This window comes from Bos indicus x Bos taurus, chromosome 7 (assembly GCF_003369695.1).
Source record: "Bos indicus x Bos taurus breed Angus x Brahman F1 hybrid chromosome 7, Bos_hybrid_MaternalHap_v2.0, whole genome shotgun sequence".
In the NCBI taxonomy this organism is placed as follows: Eukaryota; Metazoa; Chordata; class Mammalia; order Artiodactyla; family Bovidae; genus Bos; species Bos indicus x Bos taurus.
Genome location: NC_040082.1, coordinates 83,900,355 through 83,927,431, shown reverse-complemented (window position 1 = coordinate 83,927,431; position 27,077 = coordinate 83,900,355). Strand labels below are relative to the sequence as shown.

General features: G+C 42.2%; 1 protein-coding gene across 2 annotated transcripts in view; it reads right to left on the bottom strand.

Annotated features, from left to right (window-relative positions):
• Nucleotides 1-27,077, bottom strand: part of MEGF10 (multiple EGF like domains 10) — a 178,648-nt gene that overhangs the window by 145,436 nt on the left and 6,135 nt on the right. Inside the window, exon 1 of one of the 2 annotated variants that reach the window (XM_027547017.1) lies at nucleotides 3,862-4,065. The exons of the other annotated variant lie outside the window; for it this stretch is intronic. The gene's annotated coding sequence lies outside the window, so the exon portion shown is untranslated. Of the gene's footprint in view, nucleotides 1-3,861; nucleotides 4,066-27,077 lie in introns of those variants that run through there. 2 annotated transcript variants of the gene reach the window in all.

The following is a 27,077-nucleotide window of genomic DNA, read 5'->3' as shown; positions in this document are numbered from 1 at the left end:
TACATGTCACCTGCTTGCCCAACTCTAGGTCATTGCGCTAATCCTCAGTTCCTGAGCTACTCAACCATTAGGCACATCTGAGCAATCCAAGACAAGCCTTCTTTTCCTCCAAGGTCATTTCTTAGAATAGAAAATACAGAGGAATGCAAACCCCATAAGGAGAAGAGTTTCTATGGAATTAAGATGTTAGGCAGAGGATGAGATGATTGGATGGCATCACTGACTCAATGGACATGAGTCTGAGTAAGCTCTGGGGCTTGGTGATGAACAGGGAAGCCTGGTGTGCTGCAGTCCATGGGGCCACAAAGAATCAGACACAACTGAGCGACTGAACTGAACTGAAGATGTTAGAAAATTTCCCTGTCAATTGCATACATCTAGATTCTATTAGGAGAAGGCAATGGCAACCCACTCCAGTACTCTTGTCTGGAAAATCCCATGGACAGAGGAACCTGGTGGGCTGTAGTCCATGGGGTCGAGAAGAGTCAGACACAACTGAGAGACTTCACTTTCACTTTTCACTTTCATGCATTGGAGAAGGAAATGGCAACCCACTCCAGTGTTCTTGCCTGGAGAATCCCAGGGACAGGGGAGCGTGGAGGGCTGCCGTCTATGGGGTCACACAGAGTCAGACATGACTGACGCGACTTAGCAGCAGCAGCAGATTCTATTAAGGCAAACACACATAGAGTATTGCTCTACTTTTAATACTTCATAACGAGCTATATAATTGAAGTTCTTAACATTTATTTGGCTCCCCCAGATTTTCCAGGGCACTGTATATGTCCTGGGTCCACAGAGCTTTTGTGCTAAAAAAAAAAAAATGGGACAGAAAGTTACAGTTTAAGTCTTTATGGAATCCAATCAAAATTCTTTCATTTTATGGATGGAATAATTGAAGCCCTAATGATGGATGACTCCACCATGATCACAGAGCTACTTTGTGAATGGTTCAAAACTAGAAACCAGAACTCAGGTTTCTTAACTCCAGTCAAACTACCTCTCCATCAGGTATAATAGTCATAGTCTTTCTAAAATAATACTCTATCTGTGCACTGGAACCTCTTAAAATGCAAATTCATTCAAAGTTAGATTTCTAAGTGACTAAGCTATTTCCTGGTCAAAACTGAAAATGTGAATTTAGAAAGTATACAAGGTATTTCCATGTTTAGACTGCCCAGATGTTTCAAAAACTCCGTGACAGCACAACTCCATGGCCATTCTTCCCTGGACTACTCAGTTCAGAACCGCTAATCCAGACCAGGATGTGGAGTGACCACAGACATCTCGAGCAGCAGGCATTGCCACAAAAAAAAAAGTCTGGACACATTTATCCTCGTGGTTTTAAACCCACATGGTGAAAAGCTTTGAAGCTTTCAGACAAAATGTGAGGGAACTGCTGAGGAAATGCAAGTGAGTGAGTGAAGTCTCTCAGTCGTGTCTGACTCTTTGCGACCCCATGGACTGCAGCCTACCAGGCTCCTCCATCCATGGGATTTTCCAGGCAAGAGTACTGGAGTGGGTTGCCATTTCCTTCTCCAGGGCATCTTCCCCAATCAAGGATTGAAACCAGGTCTCCCACATTGTAGGCAGATGCTTTACTGTCTGAGCCACCGGGAAGTGCAAGTAGGCAGAAGGTAATTACTCAAAGCTGTACTTGGCCAGGACATTCAGGAGAAAACGCAGGGGCTGTCATCCCTCCCATCTCCACTTCCTCACCAACAGCATCTATATGCAAATCTGAGAAGCCACAACCCAAACCCCAACTTTATGGCCCTTAAAATAGGACTTTGTTTTAGTAGACAAAGTGACACATGCTGAAGCAGAAGCACCGCTTCCCGTGGTGTCTAGACAGGTCATTATTCAAGAAGTGACCCTGTCTGATCCGGAATAATAGTTGGAAAACAATCTCATGTTGTTAGGAAAGTTAAGAGCCATTCTCCGTACTACTTCCTTCATTCACATTATCCATAACAATCCCTTCCGATTACCTGGCATCTCCTTATTTGTCTTTCTCTGCCATTTTCAGGGAAATTCAGAATCTGGATGCTACGGGGACCGAAAGGTATAGCAACTGACATTGTAATCTGGCCCAGAGTCAAACTTCAATCACTAATGAATTCACTCATTCTCACTTTGCTTTGCTTCCAGTTCAGAAATATTAGCCAGGAAAGGAGCTTTAATGCCAATGTGTCTTTCTTATAAACCTCCAGAATGTCTAAGATTCATCTACTTTTTGTGTGAAAATAGCTGTTAACAGGAAGTTGGTCCAATACTCTAATGTCATGGACAGTGATGCCATGATCAAGTGAAATTCTGTGTACACCCAAGGTCACAAACCTACTTGATAAACAGCTTCTCAAGATCCTTGTACAACATTATGACTTGCTACACATAAAGATAATAAAGATGAAATTATTTTTGTTCCCCTGCAACTGATGCCAGTCTTAACAGAATAGAAACACACAAATTATAGGCTCCAGAGTTCCTATAAAAGTTTGTCACTAAAATACTGACAAAATGGCCAAGACTTTAATCAGGTAACTAGTGAATGCTTTTTTTCATTCCAAGGAGGAGGAGTTTACTCACAGTGGGTTATGCCCACCCAATCTGTGCATCGAGGGAGAGGAGTAGACACAGCCTCAAAAAAGCTTTGCTATTGGCTGAGGCAAAGGAGTTGATGAAAGATAAACGGACATTCCAAATCCTCAGCACAATGATGCCTTTTTGGTTCTTTGTGATATCCTTAGTACCTAGAACAGCACCTCACAGAGAGGAGGGCCAAAGAATGAATGAAGAACAAGTGACTAAATGAATTCAAAGAATAATAAAGTACAGAGAAGAGTCAAGTACGTAGACTTAACTAAAGACTTTAAAAAGACTAGCTTGAAAAAAAAAGGTTTGGGTCTGGTAGGACTTCTCAAGCAAGATTTGGAACTGGCGAACTGAACAAATCAAAATCTTTTGAAAGCAAATATATTCCAAATCATGGGTTTTTCAAGAACTAATAATGTTTATGTACTATGAGGCCATTGTGCATCTCTTATATAACTTTAACTTCCTTTTATTTTTAAAAAATTCTGGTGGAAGACTTGGTTACTTTGAAATAGGGCATAATTTTACAACTCTTATGGGTATTTAATTTTTCTCTCTCATTCTCAGCCAATTATGCTTGATCTTCTTATTGGAAATGTTTCTTGTGAATCTATTTTTCATTACTTTTTAGGGCTTAAGGCAATTTTCCAATGGCAAAATCATTGCGAGAGTTCTCATTTCTTATCTCAAGTATTTATAAGCTTTGTATATTCTAGGATGATTTTACAACTATCTTTTAACATAATCTTTGGCAATTTTATCGGCTTTCCAAAGTACTTTTAAAATTCATTTTCAGTCAGTAATGCCAATTGTATCTAACATCTTACAGAAAAACTCAACCAAATTTTTTGGCCAACTCAATACTTAGAATGGTCCCAGCACTTTAAATTCTTTATCACTTTTATATCTTAGCAAAAAACTATCAGGAATGAGGAAATGGCCAATATTTTTTGGCTCTTCCTGAGTCATTAAGTTTTTAAATTTTAATATTGATATCTGAAATAAAGAGTTGAGAGATATATGCCTCTATCATTTATTATTAACTTAGTTTCTCTCTTCATTCTAACTACAACAACGAACAGTTCAATAATATTGGTCTTTTAGTTTGACCTTTTGTTGCAAAGATAAAGTAGGTTTTAAAGCCAAGCTTTTCAACTTATCTTTTTTTCCAATTAACCTCCAATTCGTCCTCCATGTTGTCACCAATTCTCTCAAAACACAAATCAGAACGTCAGAATTTCATACTTAAAGCTTTTGAGAACTCACCTTTGTGGTCAAGTCCAAACTGGCCTTCATTCACTCCACATGATCTGAGTGACCCATCACCCAGCAAGTTCACACAGCTATTTATCACTTCTAAATATCACTTGAGCAATCCTTGCTACTTGAATTTCCCCAAATATTACATGTTCTCACTCCTCTCTCTTTCCCCATGTTATTCTCTTCTTGGAATGCCTGTAACTATCTGGTCAACTTAATTCTCACCAGTTCCTCAAGAATCAAAAGGTACTTCCTCTTAGAAGAGCTCCCAGGCCAATCTAAACATTCTTCTTCTTTGCCCTCATAACCCTGGGGCATCAGGGAATAGATGATGTGGACTTTGTCAGAGGGAAACCACACTATTTTCTTGGCCATTTTCTTACTCATGTCTCCACTAGCTGGTGAATTCCCTGACAGGGAATTCATCTCTACATATTCATCTCTACATCATCTCTACATGTTCTTACCATATATGCAGGGCTCAATAATGTTTCTTAACCACTGATTGAATGAATTAATGACCCATAGGAAAAAAATAAACCTCAGAATATGTACATCAGTTGTCCTGGATCTTGAAATATTTTTCCAAATATTAAAAAAAAACAAATGAAAGGTCTAAGTTTTATCCCATTTAATTGTTAAACTCGACTACTGCAAAAGGAAATCCTGGAGTTGAAATAAAATGATTGCAATACTAGTGAATATAAACACGGAAAACCAATGAAAGCTTTACTAGAAAAATACTTGCTCTAATTAGAGGAAAAAAAGTGTTGCTTCTATAGAGAGCTTATAGATATCAAGGACTTAATTAAAGTTAGTTATTCTGTGAATTCATTTAAAAGCTCAAGGCTTTCTTTTCATTGGCATTCCTTTATTCTCAGTATGTGGCCCTGCTCAAACATGGCTGCATTTGGTCATGATTGTTGTGGATCCATATTCATCTCAGCTGTGGGCAAAGGGAGGTGACCATGAGCATATATTTGGGAGTGGTAAAGAGAGAAATCAGGATGTGCTGAGATTCAGGCAATACAAGGAACGAAGGAAGGTACAGGAGTCGGGGACAGAGGAACAGTGGAATCAAACTCTCAGTGAGCCTTGTGCTGTGCCTGCTGCTGCTAAGTCGCTTCAGTTGTGTCCGACTCTGTACAACCCAATAGACGGCAGCCCACCAGGCTCCGCCATCCCTGGGATTCTCCAGGCAAGAACACTGGAGTGGGTTGCCATTTCCTTCTCCAATGCATGAAAGTGAAAAGTGAAAGTGAAGTCACTTAGTCCTGTCCGACTCTTAGCGACCCCATGGACTGCAACCTACCAGGCTCCTCTGTCCATGGGATTTTCCAGGCAAGAGTACTGGAGTAGGGTGCCTAGAACTTGGGAAAAGTTGAGTCCCTATGGCTGAAGAGTACAATTCCTAGGGCCTTTCTGTGTGGGTTGGTAGAGAGATCCATCTTAGCAAACTTCACCAGAAAAACAATATCTGGAACACACTATAACAAACCCTCAGTAATTAGCAGATTATTACATCTATAATAACTGAAAAATCACCACACTTCAATGAGTTCATGAAGTGAAATATAAAAAGTTTAGAAAAGAAAAAGGTTAATATAAAATATTTATTTTTCTCTTTCTGACTTACTTCACTGTATAATAAGCTCTATGTTCATCCACCTCATTGGAATTGACTCATATGTGGTCTTTTTACAGCTGAGTAATATTCCATTGTATATATGTACCACAATTTCTTTATCCATTCATCTGTCGATGGACATCAAGGTTGCTTCCGTGTCCTAGTTATTGTAAACAGCACTGCAATGAACGCTGGGGTACATGTCTTTTTCAATTATGGTTTCTTCACGGTATATACCTATTATATATGGAATCTAGAAAGATGGTACTGATAATCCTATAAGCAAGGGCGCAATGGAGATGCAGACAGTGAACAGACTTGGTGATACAGTGGGGGAAGGAGACTGTGGCATGAATTGAGAGAGTAACATGGAAACATATATATTTCCATATGTAAAATAGATAGCTGGTGGTAATTTGCTATATGACACAGGAAGCTCAAATCCAGTGCTCTGTGACAATCTAGAGGCATGGGATGGGGTGGGACATGGGAGAAAGGTTCAAGAGGGAGGGGACATACATATACCTATGGTTGATTCATGTTGATGTTTGGCAGAAACCAACACAATATTGTAAAGCAACTATCCTCCAATTAAAAATAAATAAATTAAAAACCAATCAAACCTTAAAAAAGGGGAAAGCTTATATTATAAAGTAATTCAAAATATATACTTGAAATATAGAAAGTAAAGATAGGGATCCATATACTTTTAGGCTTAATTTTGAGAACTCTCTAAGGTCTTCAATAGTGTCTGATGAAGGTCCTATTGTGACTACAAGCAACAGAACACTCCTAATGCACATGAGTGTTTGTTCATTACCCAAATAAGGAAAGAAAGTGAGAAGCACAGGTGGACATGAACGCACATCAAATATAATGTTAAGAATAAATAAATAAACTGTAACATTAACATCGATATAGACAGGTTTCATGGTGAATAATACCTCTACTTTCAAGCAGATTCTAATAACTCTTTAAGGGCAATTTGGACCAAAAACGCTCAAGGTAACTGAACTAAAGCCATGTGTTCTGAACTCTGCAGGACTACAGGCTTTTCAATTTGTGACATTTTCTTTAATCTCTTTCCTTCCTCTGTTCTTGGTTTTTTAAATGTTATTTCCCTTTTGCCTTTATTATAAATACCCTTCCTTGACTCTGTGTTTAATTTCAAAATCTCTAATAGCAGTATCTTCACTTTATCATAAATATTGAAACTACAGACAGCAGAAAGCGTTCAAGATTAAGTTGACCCTATCATACTGAACACATTAATTTCCTTCTTATGACAATATCCCTATAAACTATATTACTGTCATTTGTTCAAGGTTTTAAACTTTCTAATCATTTAATTTTAAAAGGAAAAATAAAATCTAATGAATTTAAAGTATACATGAAGCCTATCTCAATTGAAGAATCTACGGAGGATGGAAATAGTTTCCTGCATGGATTATATTTTTCTTGCCCTGCTAATTTGAAAGGGTCTATGATTCATTTCTATGATTTCCTGTGGCAAACATGTACGCCTCCCTAATTGTTTGAAATTCAAACCATTACATAAGCTTCCTGTAAACTTATTTCTCTCTTTGCAATAATTTATTCTCTCATCCCACGTCTAATTAACAATGTTTCCAGGACATAAGCAAAAATATTCTTTACTCTTCTCACTAAAAACTGCATAGAAATCTCTGCTGGAACCAACTCTCCCCATCCTTCTTCTGGTACAGCAAGTTACCTTGGGCTGCTGGTCATCTTTTCACATAGCCAACCCCTTCTCCTCAACTAGCTACAAACTCCTGAAATGCAGAGCTCAAGTCACTGTCTTGTCTTTTATTCCAGTCCTCTTTAATTTTTACTACTCTCCCCATCTGCCAGAATACAACAGAGGTTCAACAAACGGTTGTTAATTGAAATAGGTCAAAACTTGGGGCACACAGCATTCACACTAAATTAACTAGTGATCTGAGAGGCTGAAGGGCAGCCAGGGGATTGTATCCTGTGAGTCCCAGACAGTTGATATGAGTCTAGAGGCTTGAGGCTTGAGATTAATAAACTGAGAATGGGATCCATACCTGAGGAAAACAAACCCCTGAATAGTTTTGAGAAACCATCCCTGAAGTGATACGTTCCACCAGGAGGTGGCGCTTTAGCTCAGGACCACTCTTGGCCAAGTTTCCGCTTCGTTCAAAGGGTGACGCTATGAACCTGTAGAAACATTCACCCAGCGATGGAAATTATAGAAACATGAATTCTGTCATCCCAGATCTTGCTGTTAGGGGAAATATAAGAAAACAAATTAGAATCTCATTTAAAGAAAAGTTTTGCTTTTCCAGCAACTGTATAATCCTAGCAACAGTGTTTTGCTAGGAGGTCTCACTTTTTGATGCAAGGCATACATAGAGATGGTTTCTAAAAATAGATTTAATGTGGTAAGGTCTGAGTTTGCACATGCCTACCTTTATATTTGGCAAAAATATGTTTGGCATCAATGGGAGAAAATCTCTAAATGGATAAAGGTGGTAAAATGTGATTAGTAAGTATTGGATGTCATTTGAGGAAACAAGGGGCTTCCCTGGTGGCTCAGATGGTAAAGAATCACGTGAAATCCAGGAGACTCAGGTTCAGTCCTTGGGTCCAGAAGATCCCCTGGAGAAGGGAATGGCAACCCACTCCAGTATTCTTGCCTGGATAATTCTATGGACAGAGGAGCCTGGAAGGCTATAGTCTATGAAGTCACACAGAGTCAGACATGACTGAGTGACTAACACATTTTGAGTAAACAAATATGGACTGCCATTAACATTGGTATCCCTTTCCATAGATGTTTGTGTACAAATATTAAGTACATACAAGTTGCTGGTTCAAGGCTAATCATAATCAGATGAGCAGGTCAAGTTTATGCTTTATTAATACCAAGCTTGAAACTAAATTAAATCCTGACTTTGTGCTATGAATCATCTGCTTCACAGGGTTAGATTAAAAGAGCGGAATTTCAGAATATAGTCAACCAGAAATTCTCTTGGAAATACCCTGAAAAACTCAAAATTATGCATTAGGAGACACAGAAATGAACCAATAATTTTATAAAATGGGATCCAGGGCCTTTTCAAAATATTTAAACATCTCTAAGCTTATGGCCACCCTGGATTAGAAAGAAACAAAAAATCATCTCCATGATATAAATGCTGTTTTCAAATCTACACTATCCAAGAGTCATGTAGAAACGTTTAAACAATGAGCGGTGTTTGGCTGTCTTTCCCAAGAGCACCAATAGACCCAGCTCTAAATAATTCAGGAAGTGCTCCAGAGAAAGTTTCAAGCCACATTTTCTTACTATTGAGGACACTTTTTCTACCTGTCCCTAGTTACTAGATTCATTTTCTCTAATAATGTGCCAGACTCATGTTCATCATTAAAAAAGAAGGAAAAATAACATTAACGAAGACATTTGCTTTATAAACTGCCACAAAGACAGACTTTTTCAGATGTAATTATTTTCCAAGATAATTTATCTTATTAAAATATGGTAATTTACCATGGTTTCAGGTTATTTGAAACCTTTCTGGGATTGAAAGCTGAAGTTAATTTCTTGCTATAAACAGCATAATTTGAACTGAAGATATTCAGGGAGCATTTTATATTCACACAAGCACATAAAAGCTAAAACTGTTTATTCATATCCAAGGTACTTTAAGGAATCTGATGGTACCCCAGGAATCTGCATACGCTTCAGTACTGGAGTGCAAAGGGCAGATCAGAAAGGATAGAACTATCCTCCCAAAACTGATCCAACCTGTGCTGGCTGCGTCCTAGGCTGATAAGGACTTAGGAAGAAAGCCCTTGCAAAGATGTCATTTTTGACGACATCAGGATGCCCAAATCAAAAATCAGTGGGATTGGAGGCTTAATGAGGCACTTTGTTATTCCCTGCAATAAAAAATAGAGACGGAGTTCTTCAGGCTTAATTACCACATCTGTTATTAGGCACTTTACCGTGATTGACTGGAGTGTATGTCGGACACGGTGCCAAAAAAGCCTCCCCATGAAAGCAGCTCCTCGCTCGCTGCCTGAATGGCAGCAGCCTCTGTTACAACCAGGATTTCCACGGCCAACAGTCACAGCCTGGTGTGCACAAGCCCCTGTGCCAGCTGAAGGCACTTTTCCCTGGTGCCAGTTAAATTGGAAGCACGGCCTGGGCTGCTTGCTCTGACTTCTTTTTTTCTCTCTCTCCTGTGGACTCCATTTCTATCATGCTCACCTAAGGCCCATGATTGGAGAAGGCGATGGCACCCCACTCCAGTACTCTTGCCTGGAAAATCCCATGGATGGAGGAGCCTGGTAGGCTGCAGTCCATGGGGTCGCTAAGAGTCGGACACGACGGAGCGACTTCACTTGCACTTTTCACTTTCATGCATTGGAGAAGGAAATGGCAACCCACTCCAGTGTTCTTGCCTGGAGAATCCCAGGGACGTGGAAGCCTGGTGGGCTGCCGTCTATGGGGTCACACAGAGTCGGACACGACTGAAGCAACTTAGCAGCAGCAGCAGCAGCAAGGCCCATGATAAACAACAGGCCCAGTGGAGAGAGGACAGAGCAGGGCAAGACCAGGAGGGCCCAGCTCTGGCTCTGTTGTGGTCCTACCTGCAGGCACTCACATTAGGAGCTCTGATGGGATCCTACCAATGAAGTGCATTTACTAGTTACCGAGCTAATCAGTACTCTTGCCTGGAAAATCCCATGGACGGAGAAGCCTGATGGGCTGCAGTCCATGGGGTCTCGAAGAGTCAGGCAGGACTGAGCGACTTCACTTTCACTTTTCACTTGAAGGAAATGGCAACCCTCTCCAGTATTCTTGCCTGGAGAATCCCAGGGACAGAGGAGCCTAGTGGGCTGCTGTCTATAGGGTCGCACAGAGTCGGACACAACTGAAGCGACTTAGCAGCAGCAGCAGCAGAGCTAGTCATGACTTGAAAACATGAATCTAATCTGCAAAACCAGGATGCTGTCTTCTCAGGACCCCTAGATCCTTGGATGCCTTGTGCCCTACAAACCAACCACCAAATTGAATTTTAGGAACTTATCATCTCATTCTGTAATCTTTGCGAGCCCATGGATTGCAGCCACTCCCCCTCCTCCCTGCACCTCCCGCCCCCCACCCCAGGTTCCTCTGTCCATGGAATTCTCCAGGCAAGAACACTGGAGTGAGTTGCCATGTCCTTCTCCAGGGTATCTTCCAGACCCAGGGATCAAACTCGGGTCTCCTGCATTGCAGACAGTTTCTTTACCATCTGAGCCATTGGGGATTTCTAACATATATATTAGGGAAACTTAAAGCCATCTCTCTGTGTCCCCAGGAAAGCTGCTCACTGATTCTTCCAAGTCTGTGTATGGCGGTAAGTGGGCATCTACTAATTAAACTGCAATTCATTTGAAAACAGCTGCCTTTTAAAAATATGCCATCCTTCAACTTAAAACTGCAAAAATCCAGACACCCAGTGCTCTCTATATCTCTAAATCAAATTACTGTGCAGGCAGAAGCACTGGGACAATTATTAGCACAGAAAACCATTCTTCAGACCAGACATACAAGCAGGAAACCTCTTACCCAAACACATGCCAGGTAGGGAAACAAACACACACTCACCTAACCAGAGCTGTCTAAAGTAAACAATGACCCAGTGCTAGAGAAGTTGTGACATATGGTTGTAACGTACGAGATGAGAAAAGATTACAACGTGTATACCTCTTAAATATTCTTCCGGAACAATCAAGTATAAAGAAGAATGTCCTTGAGGCCTTCTCTCTGTGTTTAATTTGCTCTTAGAGGATGAGATTATATAAATTTATGATGCACTCCCCATTTGCATTTTTATACCAAGCAATACCCATGGTGTTTTGGGTATGTGGTTACTCTCAATGGTGATCTGTGCATAGACTATAACTCAGAAATAACAGTGAGTAAACCATGAGAAGTTGGCAAGCAGGAAAAGGACTTTCTACTCTATTAGAAAAATCAGAGCAGCATTTAATAAAAATAAAAGGAATGTATGGTTCTCTGAAAAGGAATGAACATGTATAAAAGTCACTGTCTATACATTTGGAGGCATCTCAGATATGACATTTTCTCTGCCTTGGGATGGAGACTGTCAGTTCCCTAGAGGTTCACCCATAACGCCTGCCTACTTTTCAGCAATTTTTTCAACTTGTGAGGGGAGGGAGGAAACGGGCTCTAGGAAACAGATCTCAGGCTTCTCAGACAAACGGCAGTCCATTTCAGTGTCACACACTTCCTGCAAGTCATGATTGCTGAAGAGCCCTCTCACGTTCCCCCGACTTCTGAAATGTGGCCTTTCTCTCCTCTATCCCTATAATATAAATGACGGAGGCTCGTTTTTAAACTAAGCCTTTCCCTTATTCTCTTTTCTGTTTATCCACAATGAGCCTTTGTGATCCCCTAAGAAAAGAAGAGAGATAGTAGAGCAGGGTGGAAGTGGAATCAACCAATTCTGAAATTATATAAAGTCTACTCTGACAGCAACAACAAAAAGAGAGCAATTTCAAAGCAATATTCATTCAAAAGATAAAATTATACAAATAATGGTTTTTGTGGTATTACAGAGAAAGAAGCTTTACATTAAAATACTTAAAAGCAATTTGGTAATAATTTCTCAGATATGATACCAAAGCACAAGCAACAAAAGAAAAACGAGGTAAACTGGACTTCATAAAAATTAAAAACTTTATTTTTTAATCAAAGGACATTAGCAACAGAGAAAAGGCAACCCACCCAATGGGAAAAAAATATTTGCAAATTATATATCTGATAAGGGATCGATATCTAGACTATTAAAAAAACAAAGACTAACAACTCAGCAACAAAAAATAATTTAATTAAAAATGGGCACAGAACTTGAATAAATATTTCTTTAAAGAAGATACAGTATTGGCCAATATGCTCAGGAAAAGATGATCAACATCACTAATCACTAGGAAAATGCAGACTGAAACAATGAGATACCCCTCCACATCCATTAGGATTGCTATTATCAAAACACAAAACTAAAAAAAAAAAATTGAAAATAACAAGTGTTGGTAAGGATGAGAAGAATTTGGAAACATGTGCATTCTTGGTGGGAAGGTTAAACACTGTGCTGCTGTGGCAAACAGTATAGCTATTTCAATTAACTAAAAAAATAAACATGAAATTGCCATATGATACAATTCTACTTCTAGGTAAATACTCTAAAAGGTTTGAAAGCAGTGGCTCAAACAGATTTGTACACCAATGTTCATAACAGAATTATGCACAATATCCAAAAAGTAGGAGTAATACAAATGTCTACTAATGGATAAATGGATAAACAAAATGCAGTATATTTATACAACGGAATATTCAGTTCAGTTCAGTTCAGTCACTCAGTCGTGTCCGACTCTTTGCGACCCCATGAATCGCAGCACGCCAGGCCTCCCTGTCCATCACCAACTCCCAGAGTTCACTCAGACTCATGTCCATCGAATCAGTGATGCCATCCAGCCATCTCATCCTCTGTCGTCCCCTTCTCCTCCTGCCCCCAATCCCTCCCAGCATCAGAGTCTTTTCCAATGAGTCAACTCTTCGCATGAGATGGCCAAAGTACTGGAGTTTCAGCTTTAGCATCATTCCTTATTATTCAGCCTTAAAAAAGGACGTTCTGACACATGCTACAACATGAAAGAAATGAAGACATTACACTAAGTGAAACAAACCAGCCACAAACGCATAAATATTGTATGATTTCCCTTATACTAGGACTGCAAGGAGATCCAACCAGTCCATTCTAAAGGAGATCAGTCCTGGGTGTTCATTGGAAGGAATGATACTAAAGCTGAAACTCTAGCACTTTGGCCACCTCATGCAAAGAGTTGACTCATTGGAAAAGACCCTGATGCTGGGAGGGATTGGGGGCAGGAGGAGAAAGGGATGACAAGATGAGATGGCTGGATGGCATCACCGACTTGATGCACATGAGTTTGAGTAAACTCTGGGAGTTGGTGATGGACAGGGAGGCCTGGCGTGCTGCGATTCATGGGGTCGCAAAGAGTCAGACACGACTGAGTGACTGAACTGAACTGAACTGACTGAGATACCTAAAGTAGTCACATCAGTAGCCAGAAAGTATAGAACGGTGGTTGCCAGGGGTGGGGGTCACAGGGACATCGATATTTGCTGTCTAATGGGTGAAGAGTTTCCATCTGGGAAAATGAAAAAGTTCTGCAGATGGTGACAGCGATAGTTGCACAACAACAGGAGTAAACCTAATGCCACAGAGCAGTACACTTAAAAATGGCAAACGTTACACCTCTTTTACCACAATTTAAAAAAAGAAGTAACAGGAACTAAGCCAAGTTCTAAGGAGTGAGTAACAGATACCTGCCCAAGAGGTAGGGACTTCTTGTTTGCCTTTCATTTTTCACCTGTCTGCATGATTTAAACACACATTGTGCGTTCTTCCACAGATCACGGGACCGTAAGCCAGTCGCTAGAACTCAAGGGTGGAAGGAGGGACACGTCAGTAACACAATAACAACAGAGTGATCCTGTGCCTATTCAGTGCCACCACTGCCTTCTCTGCAGGATTCCACCAGGGAAGTCCCACTCTGCAGGATTAGGGGTGCAAAATGTCCCCTTTCTGCTCTCCTAGAGAGCTCTAAACAGAAGACGATTCCTCCGGAACCCACCAACAGAAGCCAAAATAGACAATTTAGCGCGCTCTCTCTCAACTTTAAGCAAATGGAAACCAAAGGGCATCTAACATTTTGAAGCCCCTGTGCCTGTCAGAATCCCAGCTCTCGACCCCTGTCTGCCTGAATTCAAAACTCCATTTCACTTGTTTAACTCGCAATGAATGGACTTAGGGATGCGGACTGGTGTGCACGTCTTACTTTCTCGGAGAAGTTATCAGGAATTTGAGGTTAAAACCGAGTAACTTACCTTCCTCAATTTCAATTCTAAATTCCTGCGCTTGGATTTTCTGGGTCAAACAAAACAAAGTAGCTTTGCTTTGGAGTTTTATTCCCTTCCACCCCCGCCAACTCGTCTAATAACTAATGAAGTTAAGATGACACAAAACAATGCTTTTTTGAGTGCAGAATGCACATCTCAATCCCTTCTGGCAGGTACTCCTACAGAACAGTTGTTATTTATAATACCTATAAGGGAGAGAGGAGATTAAAAGATCAAGTCCCACTGCACTTCTCCACAAATCCAGCCACAGCTGTATCGGGGCTTCGGAGCAACTGCTCGGCAAGGAGACAGCAAGCCTTCTGTTCTGCAGGGTCCGTTCAGGTCACTGCATGTGGCGTGGATTAGACAGTCCCGGGTCTCTGTTACCCAGAGGGGCAGGACTGGCCTTTCCACTCCACACTCCTGAACTAGGGCTCTGTGCCGCCACCAGACACTCTCTTCACAGTCTCTTGGGGAACAGTAGCAGATATCAGATTTTAAATGCTAACACTTTCTTTTCTTCTTCTTTTTTTTTTTTTAATGTATGTGTAGATTTTTTTAAGAGAAACAGAAAGCACATTTGTACCTGTTTTTCCTGAAGATCTGTCATAACGAAGTAGAAGAAAATACATCCATCGTGGATAGAAGAAGGTAGTTTAGATTTGGTGTGATGTTAGCCATAACGGAGGACTTTGCTAAAGTTGTGCTTTAAGTTCCATATGTCCGGGCCCAGCTCTGCAGTAACCAGGAGCCAGTACAGAGGAAGGGTCCCCAGGAAGGCAGCCATCCCCAGACTCATCCCAGGCTCCTCCAGGGCAGAGAAGGGACGGGGATCAAGCTCTGTGAGCCACACAATCGTGCTTCCTCCATTCGGTGCCAAGCCCCTCAGACAGCTCTGCTCGCTGCCAGCACTAAGCCTCACCCACCTTAGTCTCACCTGCCCGTTCAGCCATATCCTGCACTCCAGACTCGCCCCCGAGGCTTCCTGGTCAAGGTCATGGCATTGCAAGGGACCTTTTTGACCTCTTCATCTCATAAATAGGAAATCAGGCACGAGACAGGTTTTTAGGTGCCTAAGATCAAACAGTGGCGGATTTAGATCTCAAGTCAAGAGCTCCAGGCTCCAGATGCATTCATTGATCACCCTACTATTCTGGACCACCTAGTAGGGCTCTGAGCATGCTCCCGTACTCTAGAAGTATTTGCTTATTTCACTCAAGGCCATGCAAGTGTGTGTGTATATGTGTGTGTTAGTCACTCAGTCATGTCTGACTCTTTGCAACCTCATGGACTGTAGCCCACCAGGCTCCTCTGTCCTTGGGATTTCCCAGGCAAGAATACTGGAGTGGGTTGCCATTCCCTTTTCCAGTGTGTGTGATGATAGACAGACAGACAGATAGATACGGATTAGTGACACTAATCTTGAGATTCACATTACCGTGTATGCTTTTCATTGGCACCAAGAGGAGAAAGCACAAAAAACTACCTCAAAGTGATACAGTTCTAAAAGTGGGCAGCTACACTCATGAGTAATGCTGGAATTTCAAATTTGGGTGATCCCACCACCTCCCACAACTCAGCAGGAAGTACATTTAAGGTAAAGCTTGAACCAAATCAATGAAGTGAAACTCTTAAAAGCCCCCCTCTCTTTAAGCAATTTTGCTTCATCTGGACTTCTTTCCCCTAACCATGGGGTTCCCGCTGGGCCTTCAACAATGATCCTGGGGCCTGACTCTGACCTCCCACAGGCATCTTCACTTTCCCATCTGCTCAGCTGCCAATAACTGCAGCACACAAAGAACGAGCGGGACGGTCACTGCACATGGCTTTTTCTCTGTGGGCACAGTAGTCAAAGCCTGGCAGAGGTCATCTCACATCTCAGAGAAGAGGCCACAGAAGAAAGCCCGCCGTGGTTCCCCATAGGTTTGCTCTGCCTCCAGTCTTCCTTGCGGTGGATCCAATGCCTAGACAGATGGCGAAGCTGTTTTTGTTTTAAAGAACTGGTTCTTAGAACTCTGTGACAAAACTCGCCTGGCTTCCAAAACCCTGTGTTTACTGACTGACACTTTGTTCTGCAAATCTGCCTGCCAGGCTGTGGTTGCCACCCTCCTCAGCAGCAGAACCTGACACATTCCCCAACAAAGGAAACGGACGAGGTGCAGCACCCACCAACCCATGCAAACACCGCAGTCTCCTCCTGTGCCAGGGGAGGAATCTACATGCCACCGGGGCCCTAATGATGCGGCCTCGTTTTCACACACACAGTACAACCTAGCCAAGAAATGAAAAAGGCTCTTTCAAATTCTCCCAACTACACAAGAGCTTCCTCGGATCAAGCTCTAAGAAATCCTCCAGGGATAGAGAGAAGTCCCTGTCTGCCCCGCCTGAACTCTGCAAATTCAGAAAGAACGGAGTTTTGTCCTCTAGGGAGGGGACTGCACATAAGTACCCACTTCAAATTCTAAAAGCGAATTTAGGGGATCACTTTCAGAAGCTCTCTGGATGCTGTAACAATACAATATCCTCAATCAAAGACAATTACTCTGGAAGGTGACAAATGGACCTAGAGGGTTAGCTTATAGGATGATGATCACAATCATAAAAATTACTCTACAGCAGTGATGGGCTGCGGGGAGGCCCACGGAATGATCCCCAGTGGCTGCACAAACCAAACTACAAAGCATCATTTGCATCCTGCCTTGAAAAAACAAGGCCAGGATTTTTTTTTTCCTGCCCTACCTTGGCAGAGCTCCACATCATAAGCTTTTTGCTTTTGTTTTTGAATAGTGGAAGAAAAGTGTCTTTGCTCCAGGCGGGTCTTCACCAAAATAAAAGTAGACCATCTGGCTAGCTGTCCCCAGGAACTCTCTGCACTTGAGTCCTTGCCTGGGCTTAGGCAGAGTTCGCACCCTTTTGGAAGGGGGATGTCCTACGTGGAAGAATCCACCTGACCTCTCCTCGCCCAGGTGAGGTGCTGTCTGGCTGGCACAGCCTCCATTATTGACCCTCCCTTTACACTCTCACCACTTCAATCCCTCTGCCTCCTATGAAAGGATAGCTAGGAAGTCAACTGTTCAAAACCTGAAAGTCCAAAGCACAAATTGTCTACCCCTTCCCTCCCCGCACATCCTTCAGACAATGGTTCTCACTCACTCTTGACTATTCACCACTCATTAGCATCTCCAGTAGAGGAAAGATGAGGTCTTGGAGAAAGTTTCTCATCAAGCAATGATGCTACCTCGTGGCCTCGCTGGTGTACAGTGGGAGACAAGGTCAAGATTATCCATTCAATAGGATGGCGGGTCAGGTTCTCTTCTTCATGTTATTCTTCTATACCCATAGTTCTGAATAATCTCAAAATTAGTCAAGCCCACAAATGCTTGAGTTCCTATTCTATGAAAGAAAGAAGGAAAGGAAGGCAAGAAGAAGAAGGGAGGGAGGAAAAAAGTAAGGGAGGGAATGGGAAGAAAAAAAGAAAATGTTTACATGTCTTGGTTTACTCAGGCTGCCATATCAAAATACCACAGACTGGGTGACTTAACAATATAAAGTTATTTCTCATAGTTCTGGAAGTCCAAGATCAAGGTGCTGGCCAATTCAGGCTTGCGGAGAACTCTCTGCCTGACTTGCAGATGGCCCCCTTCTCACTGTGTCCTTACATGATAGAAAGAGAGAGTTCTAGGGTCTCCTCCTCTTCTAATAAGGGAACCAGCTCTACATGATTAGGGCCCCACATCATGACCTCATTTAGTCTTCATCACCTCCTCACAGGTCCCATCTCTATATATAGTCACACTGAGGGGACAGGATTTCAACAGATGAATTTGGGGAGACACAACCAAGTCCATGGCATTATGCCTGACCATTTGGGGACTGCATGGTAAACCAGACATATCGCATGTGCTCAGGAAATTTATATTCTAGAATTAATTTATGCTAAGAGTAGAAGGGCCCTCAAACTTTACGCAGTCTTTTCCCACAAGCTCCAAGGATTACTTCTAGAAAAATTCCAAGAAGGTACCTTCTGATGGGGGGCGGGGGCTGGCTATTTTACCCTAATTCAACAGAAAGGGTCACAGAGGCACAGAGAGCTGAGGTGGCCAGGGCACTTGTGATGAGGTAACATAAAGAAATTAAACTCAAAGTGTGCCTCTGTCTCCAGAGGGAGACAATACCATAAGGTTTGAGGCACCAACCACATTCCTTATCACTAGACTCCTAATACTGAAAGGGCAGAATCTGTCAGGCCAAGATGTTCAAAAAGACTTCGTGATTCAGATTGCAAGAGGAACATTATTTGGAAACTTTTGTCCAAGCCAAGATCAGAACTGCAGCTTGTTAGAGAGAGGAACTCTACTGTTTTCCTGAGTTCTGAAGGAAGAGTTTCTATGCTTATTGATTTAACACGTTCAATATCCAAAATAGTACAGCATATGAAAGACAGCGTAGACCCGAGGTGCAACACACCAGGATTCCACAACAGCCTCACTGAATTAAAAATGGCGATGACCTAGACAAATCCTTGAGTAGAAATCAATCAATCCAATACAATCAAGTAAAACTTACTGAGTGTTTACTATATACCAGATAAGTCATAAGTCTTCCCCATTTATCATCTCAATTAATCCTCAGGACAGCTCTCTGAGAAAGTTAATATTCTCCCTACTTAATTGATAACGAAACTGAAGTCTGGAGTAACTGGCTCATGGTTATACATCTAGTAAACACGGAGCAGACCAGAATTCAAACCCAGGTAGTCTGGTTCTAGAACCCACACTTTAAACCACATTATAGCACAACCTGTGCTTTAGCTTTTCAATTACAGCTGTCCACTGGACAGAGTGATCAGTGTTTGAAATGTATAACTAGAATCTAAGTCCAAGAAGGCAGGGACCTTGCTTCTCTTAGGTAATGCATAGAAAATTGCATGGAACATAACAGGTAGTCCATGAATATTTATTAAATAAATAAATAACAGATTGTATTAGATTTAGTGAAATTACTATATTAGTTTCTTTATTGTCTTCCCCATTTTTATATCATTTTCTACTCCTGTCAGCAATGATAACCCTTTAATAATCACTGCCTAGTAAATGTAAGTAGCTTTCAAAGATTTCCCAACTTGGCTCCAACCTCCTGCAACTTTATTTCTTGGTATCTCTGTTAACAAGCATGCCACTCTGCTCATCTCTGCCTGCCCCTGTTCCTACCCTCACCCACTCTCACCCAGCCCTGAATTTCTATCAGCTGGGTTACTCTCTCCCTCTTCTCCATTACAGGATGCTCACTTATCTTTCAAAGCCCCATCTCTTCTAAGAAGCCTTCTCAACAAACCCACAGTAATCTCTCCCTCTTCCAAGACAGGTTCACTTAGAACATATCACCTGCTTCCTTATTCTTTCCTGTCCCCAGACTGGCAGTGTGCTGAGGGCAGGTACCAGGCCTTGACATGTTGAATATCCTCTCCAACATGCAGCAAAGACTTGGCTGTTCAGACACATCGTGAAGAGAGATCGACTGACTGATACAGATACATCTCATCTAAAGGCAAAACATTTGCTCATTTCTTTTTAATAAAGGCCAAAAAAATAATTAAAGTAAAATCCACATGATGTAAAATTCATCATTTAACCACACTGTACCACCATCACCCCCATCTACTTCCAGAACATTTCATCACCCCAAAAAGAAATCCTGCATGACCCAATCACTGTTCATTCCCCTCCTATAAACCTCTTGTAAGCATTAATCCACTTTTTAGCTCCATGGATTTGCCTGTGCTTGACATTTCATACAAATGAAATCATACAACATGTAGCCTTCATGTCTGGTTTCTTTCACGAGCATTATGTTTTCAAGATTCATCCATATTCTAGCATGTATCATACTTTATTCCTTTTTAGGGATGAATAATATCCCATTGTATAGAGATATGACATTTTGCGTATCCAGTCTCCAATCATCAGTTGGTGGGCATTTGGGTTTTCATCTTTTAGTTTTCGTGAGTAATGCTGCCACATGTTTTTGTTCAAATCCCTCTGAAGTCTGCTCACATCTTACTAGGAAATAACAAATTCATTGACTAAAAGTGCTAGTTGCTAAGTCATATCCAACTCTTTGCAACCCCAGGACTGTAGCCTGCCAGGCTCCTCTGTCCATGGAATCTCTAGGCAAGATACTGGAGTGGGTTGCCATTTCCTTCTGCAGGGGATCTTCTGGACCCAGGGATCCACCCTGGGTCTCATGCATTGCAGGCAGATTCTCTACTGTCTGAGCCACCAGGGAAGCCCCTGGTTCTATAGTAGAGATAAATAACTTTTCTCTTAGTAAAATACTATCATCATTAAAAAATATTCAGGTCCATAAGCAAATTTAATTGTTGCTGATTCCACAATATTTTGAATTCCTTATTGTTTATATCATAGTATATCATAGGCCATATTTTCTAACTTCTGTATTTAATTAATATAATCATACTTAAGCACAAGGGTAATTCTCTCATAAAATCGTAAGCAAACCTGATTCCTAGACATGTTAATTTAACATTATTTGGTGTTAAATAATAACTAAGATTTATTGAGAGCTTACTACATACCTACGTAACACCCTTTGAAGTATATACTCTTGGCATTTCACAGGGGTTGAAAAGAGGCTTAGAGAAGATAAGTAGACTGCCAAGGTCACAAGGGTTTGGACTGGAGATCGGACCCTCACCAGGGTTATCACATTTCATATAGTAAATCACAAGGTCAGCCAGGAGTAGACCCCAACCATCAACATCTTGTCTCCTTGCTCATGACTTTAATCACACGTGTTTGTGTAAAATCAACAGTGAACCTTTAAGCCCAATGCCCAAAGGAAGTGTACAGAATGGATACTCAAACCTCTCACAGATGTGCTAAAACCATTTCAAAGCCAACAATTCCAAAATCTCCTTCAGGAATGAAAAAAAAAAAAAAAAACAAACTATTTTTTCCATCTGAGTCTATCAGTTGTATGTGGTAACAGCAAGTTAGGATGTTCTAATAGGTACACGGAACAATCCACATTGATGATGAATAATGCCTTCTACACAGAAAAAGGACCACAGGCCACCCACATGCTAAAAACATCATTTTGCTCATAGGGCCTTTCCACCATCACAGGTATTGCTCCTGGAGCTCACTGCAGCTCAGGAAGTGATGGCTGAAAAAAGTGAGAGAGGTGAGCCAACATCTTACTATGTCCCAGTTAGGAAAATAAAAGAAATAAATGAAAGCATTTCAATATTAGACTTTGAGAGAGATATCATCTAAAGATTCAGGAAAACATCCATGCCCCCGAGTTGCTCTCTGATTTCTCCTGACAGATTACAATGAACAGAAGAAGAGTGGAAAGCAGGAATGAGAAGGTTTGCTAGCCGATCAACTTGGAGAGGTGATTTTGTTTTAGATTCTGAAGAGTGGGGCTCTGCTGACATTACTGACCTCTTAGGCACTGGATTTGCTGCCTGGAAAAGTACAACAATCAACTATGATGGTGTTGGTCTGTTGCTTCCTGACACACAGCTCTTCTGGCTATAGAAGTAAGGGCAAATTAAAGGATGTTTAAATCTTCAGGCCTCCTTAGCCCCTCCAAGACCCAAATTTTGTGACAGTTGGGATTCTGAGTTTATTGTTTTCCATCACTGTTACAGCTATAATTTGGTATTAAACATGATGCTTTAAAAGTTTTTCAAACTTTTTACTGAAGTATAAAATATATATCACAAATGTATACAAATCAAAATTAAATAGCTCAATACATTCTCATCAGCTGAACACATCCATTTACCCTGCCCCCAAGGGGCTTTCCAGGTGGCTCAGAGGATAAAGAATCTGCCTGCAATGCTGGAGACCTAGGTTCAATCCCTGAGTCAGGAAGATCTCCAGGAGAAGAGACTGGCAATCCACTCCAATATTCTTGTCTGAAGAATTCCATGGATAGAGGAGCCTGGTGGGCTCCATGGTCACAAAGAGTCAGACACAACTGAGTGACTAACACTCACTTTTCATATGAGCATGGCTGTGCCCACCAAAGCAAGACCCAGTTTTCCCCACAGCCAGTCTCTCCCATTAGGAAACTTGCAAAAGTCTCTTATATTTATGCATCAGAGGGCAGACAGAAGAAGCAAGAACTATAATCCCACATCTCCAGAACAAAACCTACAGCCACAGAAAGCTAACCAAAATGATCACGTGGATCACAACCTTGTATAACTCAATGAAGCTATGAGCCAGGCCATGCAGGGCCACCCAAGATGCATGGGTCATGATGGAGAGTTCTGACAAAACAGGGTCCACTGCAGAAGGGAATGGCAAACCACTTCAGTATTCTTGCCTCGAGAACCCCATCAAGAGTATGAAAAGGCAAAGAGATATGACACCAGAAGTGAGTTTGATCTAACTCCAAGAGATAGTGAAGGACACGGAAGCCGGGCGTGCTGCAGTTCACGGGGTTGCAAAGAGCCAGATATGACTTATTGACTGAACAACAGATTAAACAGAACAATATGAGCATTTCAGAAGCCCTTCTAGGCCAGAGCTTTAATCCTAACACAAAAATAAGTCCCAGCAAGCACCCTGTGCCTAAAAAGTGCATTTAGCATCAAATGTGCTCCTTGGGACATGAGCACAATAATGTGACAACCCATCACTGCTGTATTTTTTCAGCACAAGCAGCAGCATCTACACAGAACTTCAAGCAGAGCACAGTACGCATCCCTCGCAGTACCGAGGGATGAGCCTCTCTAAATCACAGGAATGGAGCCAAATTAACAGGCCTAATGACAACGAATTGAGAATTCATTAACTAATCAGGAGCGTGCTGAATACAATTCTTCTGCCACCTGCAAAGAACAGTCTCCTCTTCCGCTTCTCCACTTCAAAGGCATCTCTATCCTTGGTAAAAACCAAATATCCACTTAGTAAAGGATAAACAAACTGCAAGGGGGTGGGGGAGTGGAAACATGAATAAATAAACCACTTGCCTCTCTGCAATCCACTTGGCTTCTCCTCCTTTAATGGACTCACAATGATAGTCTGTAATCAAGGTGCCGTGATGGACTCAATTACAAGAAGCTCTAAGTGACCTCAAGCGAGTCATGTATTGCTTTCTCCTGGGTACCTGCCTCTTTTAGCCTGATACTCCCAGTCAGAAAACCTCTTATCTCAGACACGAAAGGATTCCTACAGCCACTGAGCAGCAGCTGCCTGAACACTGTGTAAATGGGCTCTCCACAACCCTTCACAACCAGAAAGGCTTCTGCCATTCGGCCTCACTCAAAGCTGTACTCTTTGCCTAACTGGCGGGGGGTGGCGGGGGGGGGGGGGGTGGTGAGGGTTGGGGGGGGGGTGAGGGTGGGCGGGGAAATAGCCACCTACAAATATCCACAGGAACAAGGGACTGAGTTTCCCTTTAAAAGAAACCCAGAGGCAAAGGCTGAATGAATGACATACTTCTTCATAAATCAGGCTAAAAGACCAATCCTGTGTGAAAAGTCCATGACCTTTCCTGAGGCTCTGACCTTAAATTTGAATCTTTTTCTGATGCAAAGAATGTAGTCAATTGTCAGGCTCTGGATTAGATCTTTACAGGAAGTTTACAACCCTTTCCCTTCAGGGCTGGAATCCAGTCTGAAAGTTGGGGGTAAGAAATGGTATCTACCTAACATCTGGGGAGTCCCCCAACCTCATAACTGCCCTACTGCTGCTGCTGCTAAGTCGCTTCAGTCGTGTCCGACTCTGTGCAACCCCATAGACGGAAGCCCACCAGGCTCCACCGTTCCTGGGATTCTCCAGGCAAGAACACTGGAGTGGGTTGCCATTTCCTTCTCCAGTGCATGAAAGTGAAAAGTGAAAATGAAGTTGTTCAGTCATGTCCGACTTTTAGCGACCCAATGGACTGCAGCCTGGCAGGCTCCTCTGTCCATGGGATTTTCCAGGCAAGAGTACTGGAGTGGTATGCCATTGCCTTCTCCGATAACTGCCCTAACATATCAATAATTTTCTAATGCATTTAACTGCATTTCAATCTCACAAGATTCTCAGCTTCTAAACTAACATTTGAATCTAGATTTAGAGAGAAAATTTTAATACATCATACACATGGTGACCATACCACAGAATAAAGAATCATTCTCTGAAATCAGAGGCCTTATTTAGGTCAGATCAGATTCTTGTCTTTGATGAAGCTGGGGAAAAGAGGCCCAGAAATGTACCTTTGCCTATATGATATCCTCAAATCATGTGAGATGTGAGGAACATCTCACATTTTTAAAATCAATAATAAAATCTTTCCATAAGAGAAGTCACTGGGTATAGCAGGAAACAACTCTTCTTTGGCCAGATATCAGCTGGGGCTTCTAACAGACTTGTGTCCCTTTAATGCCATATCATGTGTGCCCAGTTGCTCAGTCATGTCAGACTCTTTGTGACCCCATGGACTGTAGCTCCCCAGGCTCCTCTGTCCATGGGATTTCCCAGGCAAGAATACTGGAGTGAGTTGCCAGTTCCTTCTCCAGGGGATCTTCCCAACCCAGGCATCAAAACTGCATCTCCTGTGTCTCCTGCCTTGGCAGGCAAATTCTTTACCACTGCGCCACCCGAGATGATCTTAATACCATGTCTCATACCCCCAAACCAGCAGATTAATGATGCTTCCACAAAATCACTTTCTTCTTTCCCAAATCCTACATCTGACACATTGCTTCAAGTAGTTTAACTGTGGAAGGCCTTGACCTCCTTTCTTTGTCTCTCTGATTCAAGTGTGTCTGTTTCCTTGGGGCTACCAAGCTCAGTTGGATGGCTGGCCAGAGAGGAATGGAGCATCAGCCAAGCCCTGAACAATGGGCTCCTTTCTCCGGCTGTCACATGAACGGCGTTGTATTACAGCCATTGTCCCTCCAAGCAGAGACGGAGAGGCACGGGTTCTCACAGACCAGCTATTCTCTCCGACCCCCTCTGACCAAGTCACTAAATATTAGAAATGAAGAGAAAAGAAAAGGAAAGAACGTTTGTGCCCTTGGAGCAATACAGCCCTAACAAGGATTATTAGCGTACCCACAGACCACCTGTGTCAGAAGACCCTGCCAGAAACACCCATCCCTGTGCTCACTTCGGCAGCACATATACTAAAAAATACACAGCCCTGGGCCCCACACGGCACACCTGCCTGCAAGTGTGTGCTCAGTCATGTCCGACTCCTTGCAACCCTATGGACTGTAGTCTGCCAGGGTCCTCTGTCCATGGGATTCTCCAGGCAAGAATACTGGAGCGGGTTGCCATTTCCTCCTCCTTCTTACTAACCCAGGGATCAAACTCGCATCTCCTGCATCTTCTGCATTGCAGACAGATTCTTTACCACTGAGACATTGGGGACGTCCACAGTACTAAAAAATACCCAGCCCTGGGCTCCACTGCACCCCTACTAAATCAAAATTAGAGGTAAGCCAGTATCTGCCAGTGATTCTTAAGCCCCTAAACTTTGAAAGCAGAGGCCTCAAGCATTTCTCACCTCGCTGATGGCCTGATTTTGCACACCTATCAGTTCAAGGAACACACAGGAGCTCGGATATTGAAACAGCATGTACTTCACACTGTGGTGATCCAGTCTTCATGTGAGGAGAAATGACTGGGAGGAGAGAGATGAGAAAAATGAGGGCACCAAGTAATGTGGGGAATGAGACAGGAAAGTTAAAAACTAATAATAATGACTGTTGAGAAGATAATAGGAAGTTGGGGGTAGGAACAGTAGGAGGAAGAAGAGGGAGATAAGGGGAGAATAAAAGGAGGTGCTGACGCAAGCTGGCAGAGGCTGCACCTTCAGCAAAGGATGAGCCGTGAGAAAGCTCCAGTGGTGGGCTGAACAGATGACAACAAGCGAGCATGTTGCATATTTAGTTCAAAGTTTTAAGATGGGAATTTCCTCCATAGTTTTCAGCCTTAAAAGTCAGCCACTTAGAGTTGAATGTTTGGTGATATTGTATGAAATGAAGTAGATATGAAATGATATCCATGGTTGGGCTGATGACCTCATGCTAAAAGTCCAGTGGTGTGGCAAGGTCATCCCTAAATTAAACTTCTTAAGGGAAAATATGAGTTCAGATCTAGGTGATCTTAGAAGAAACTTAAGTCCTGTCTCCATCCACACCCCCGAAGAAGCTCTACAATGGCTGAAAGAACGGTTTTCTCATTTCATACCTTCTCATGGAACAGGGGCTCAATTTTTACTTGACTCTCAATAGGGTGCCCTAACGCACACTGGGTTTATATAATAAAATAATTGCAGTATAATGTGAGGGGCCCCTTTAGTGCACAGAAGTGTTGTGGAAGCAGGGAGAATCCAGTCCTATAGTCCCAGACGTGGTCGTCATAAAACAGTTCTCAAATGTTAACTCATTACTCCTATGGGAGGGTTTAGTCGCTATTGCTTAAAGGTGTCTTACAAATCCCTGCGGCCATGTGTTTACACTTCCCTGTCTAAAATGCCTCATTCACTCAAGTCCTCTCCTTCAAGGCCCCGCACTGTCAGGATGCCTCTGGTGAGCACACAGCCCTCTCTCTAGGATAAGCCCTCAAGAGCAGCTCTCAGAACTGC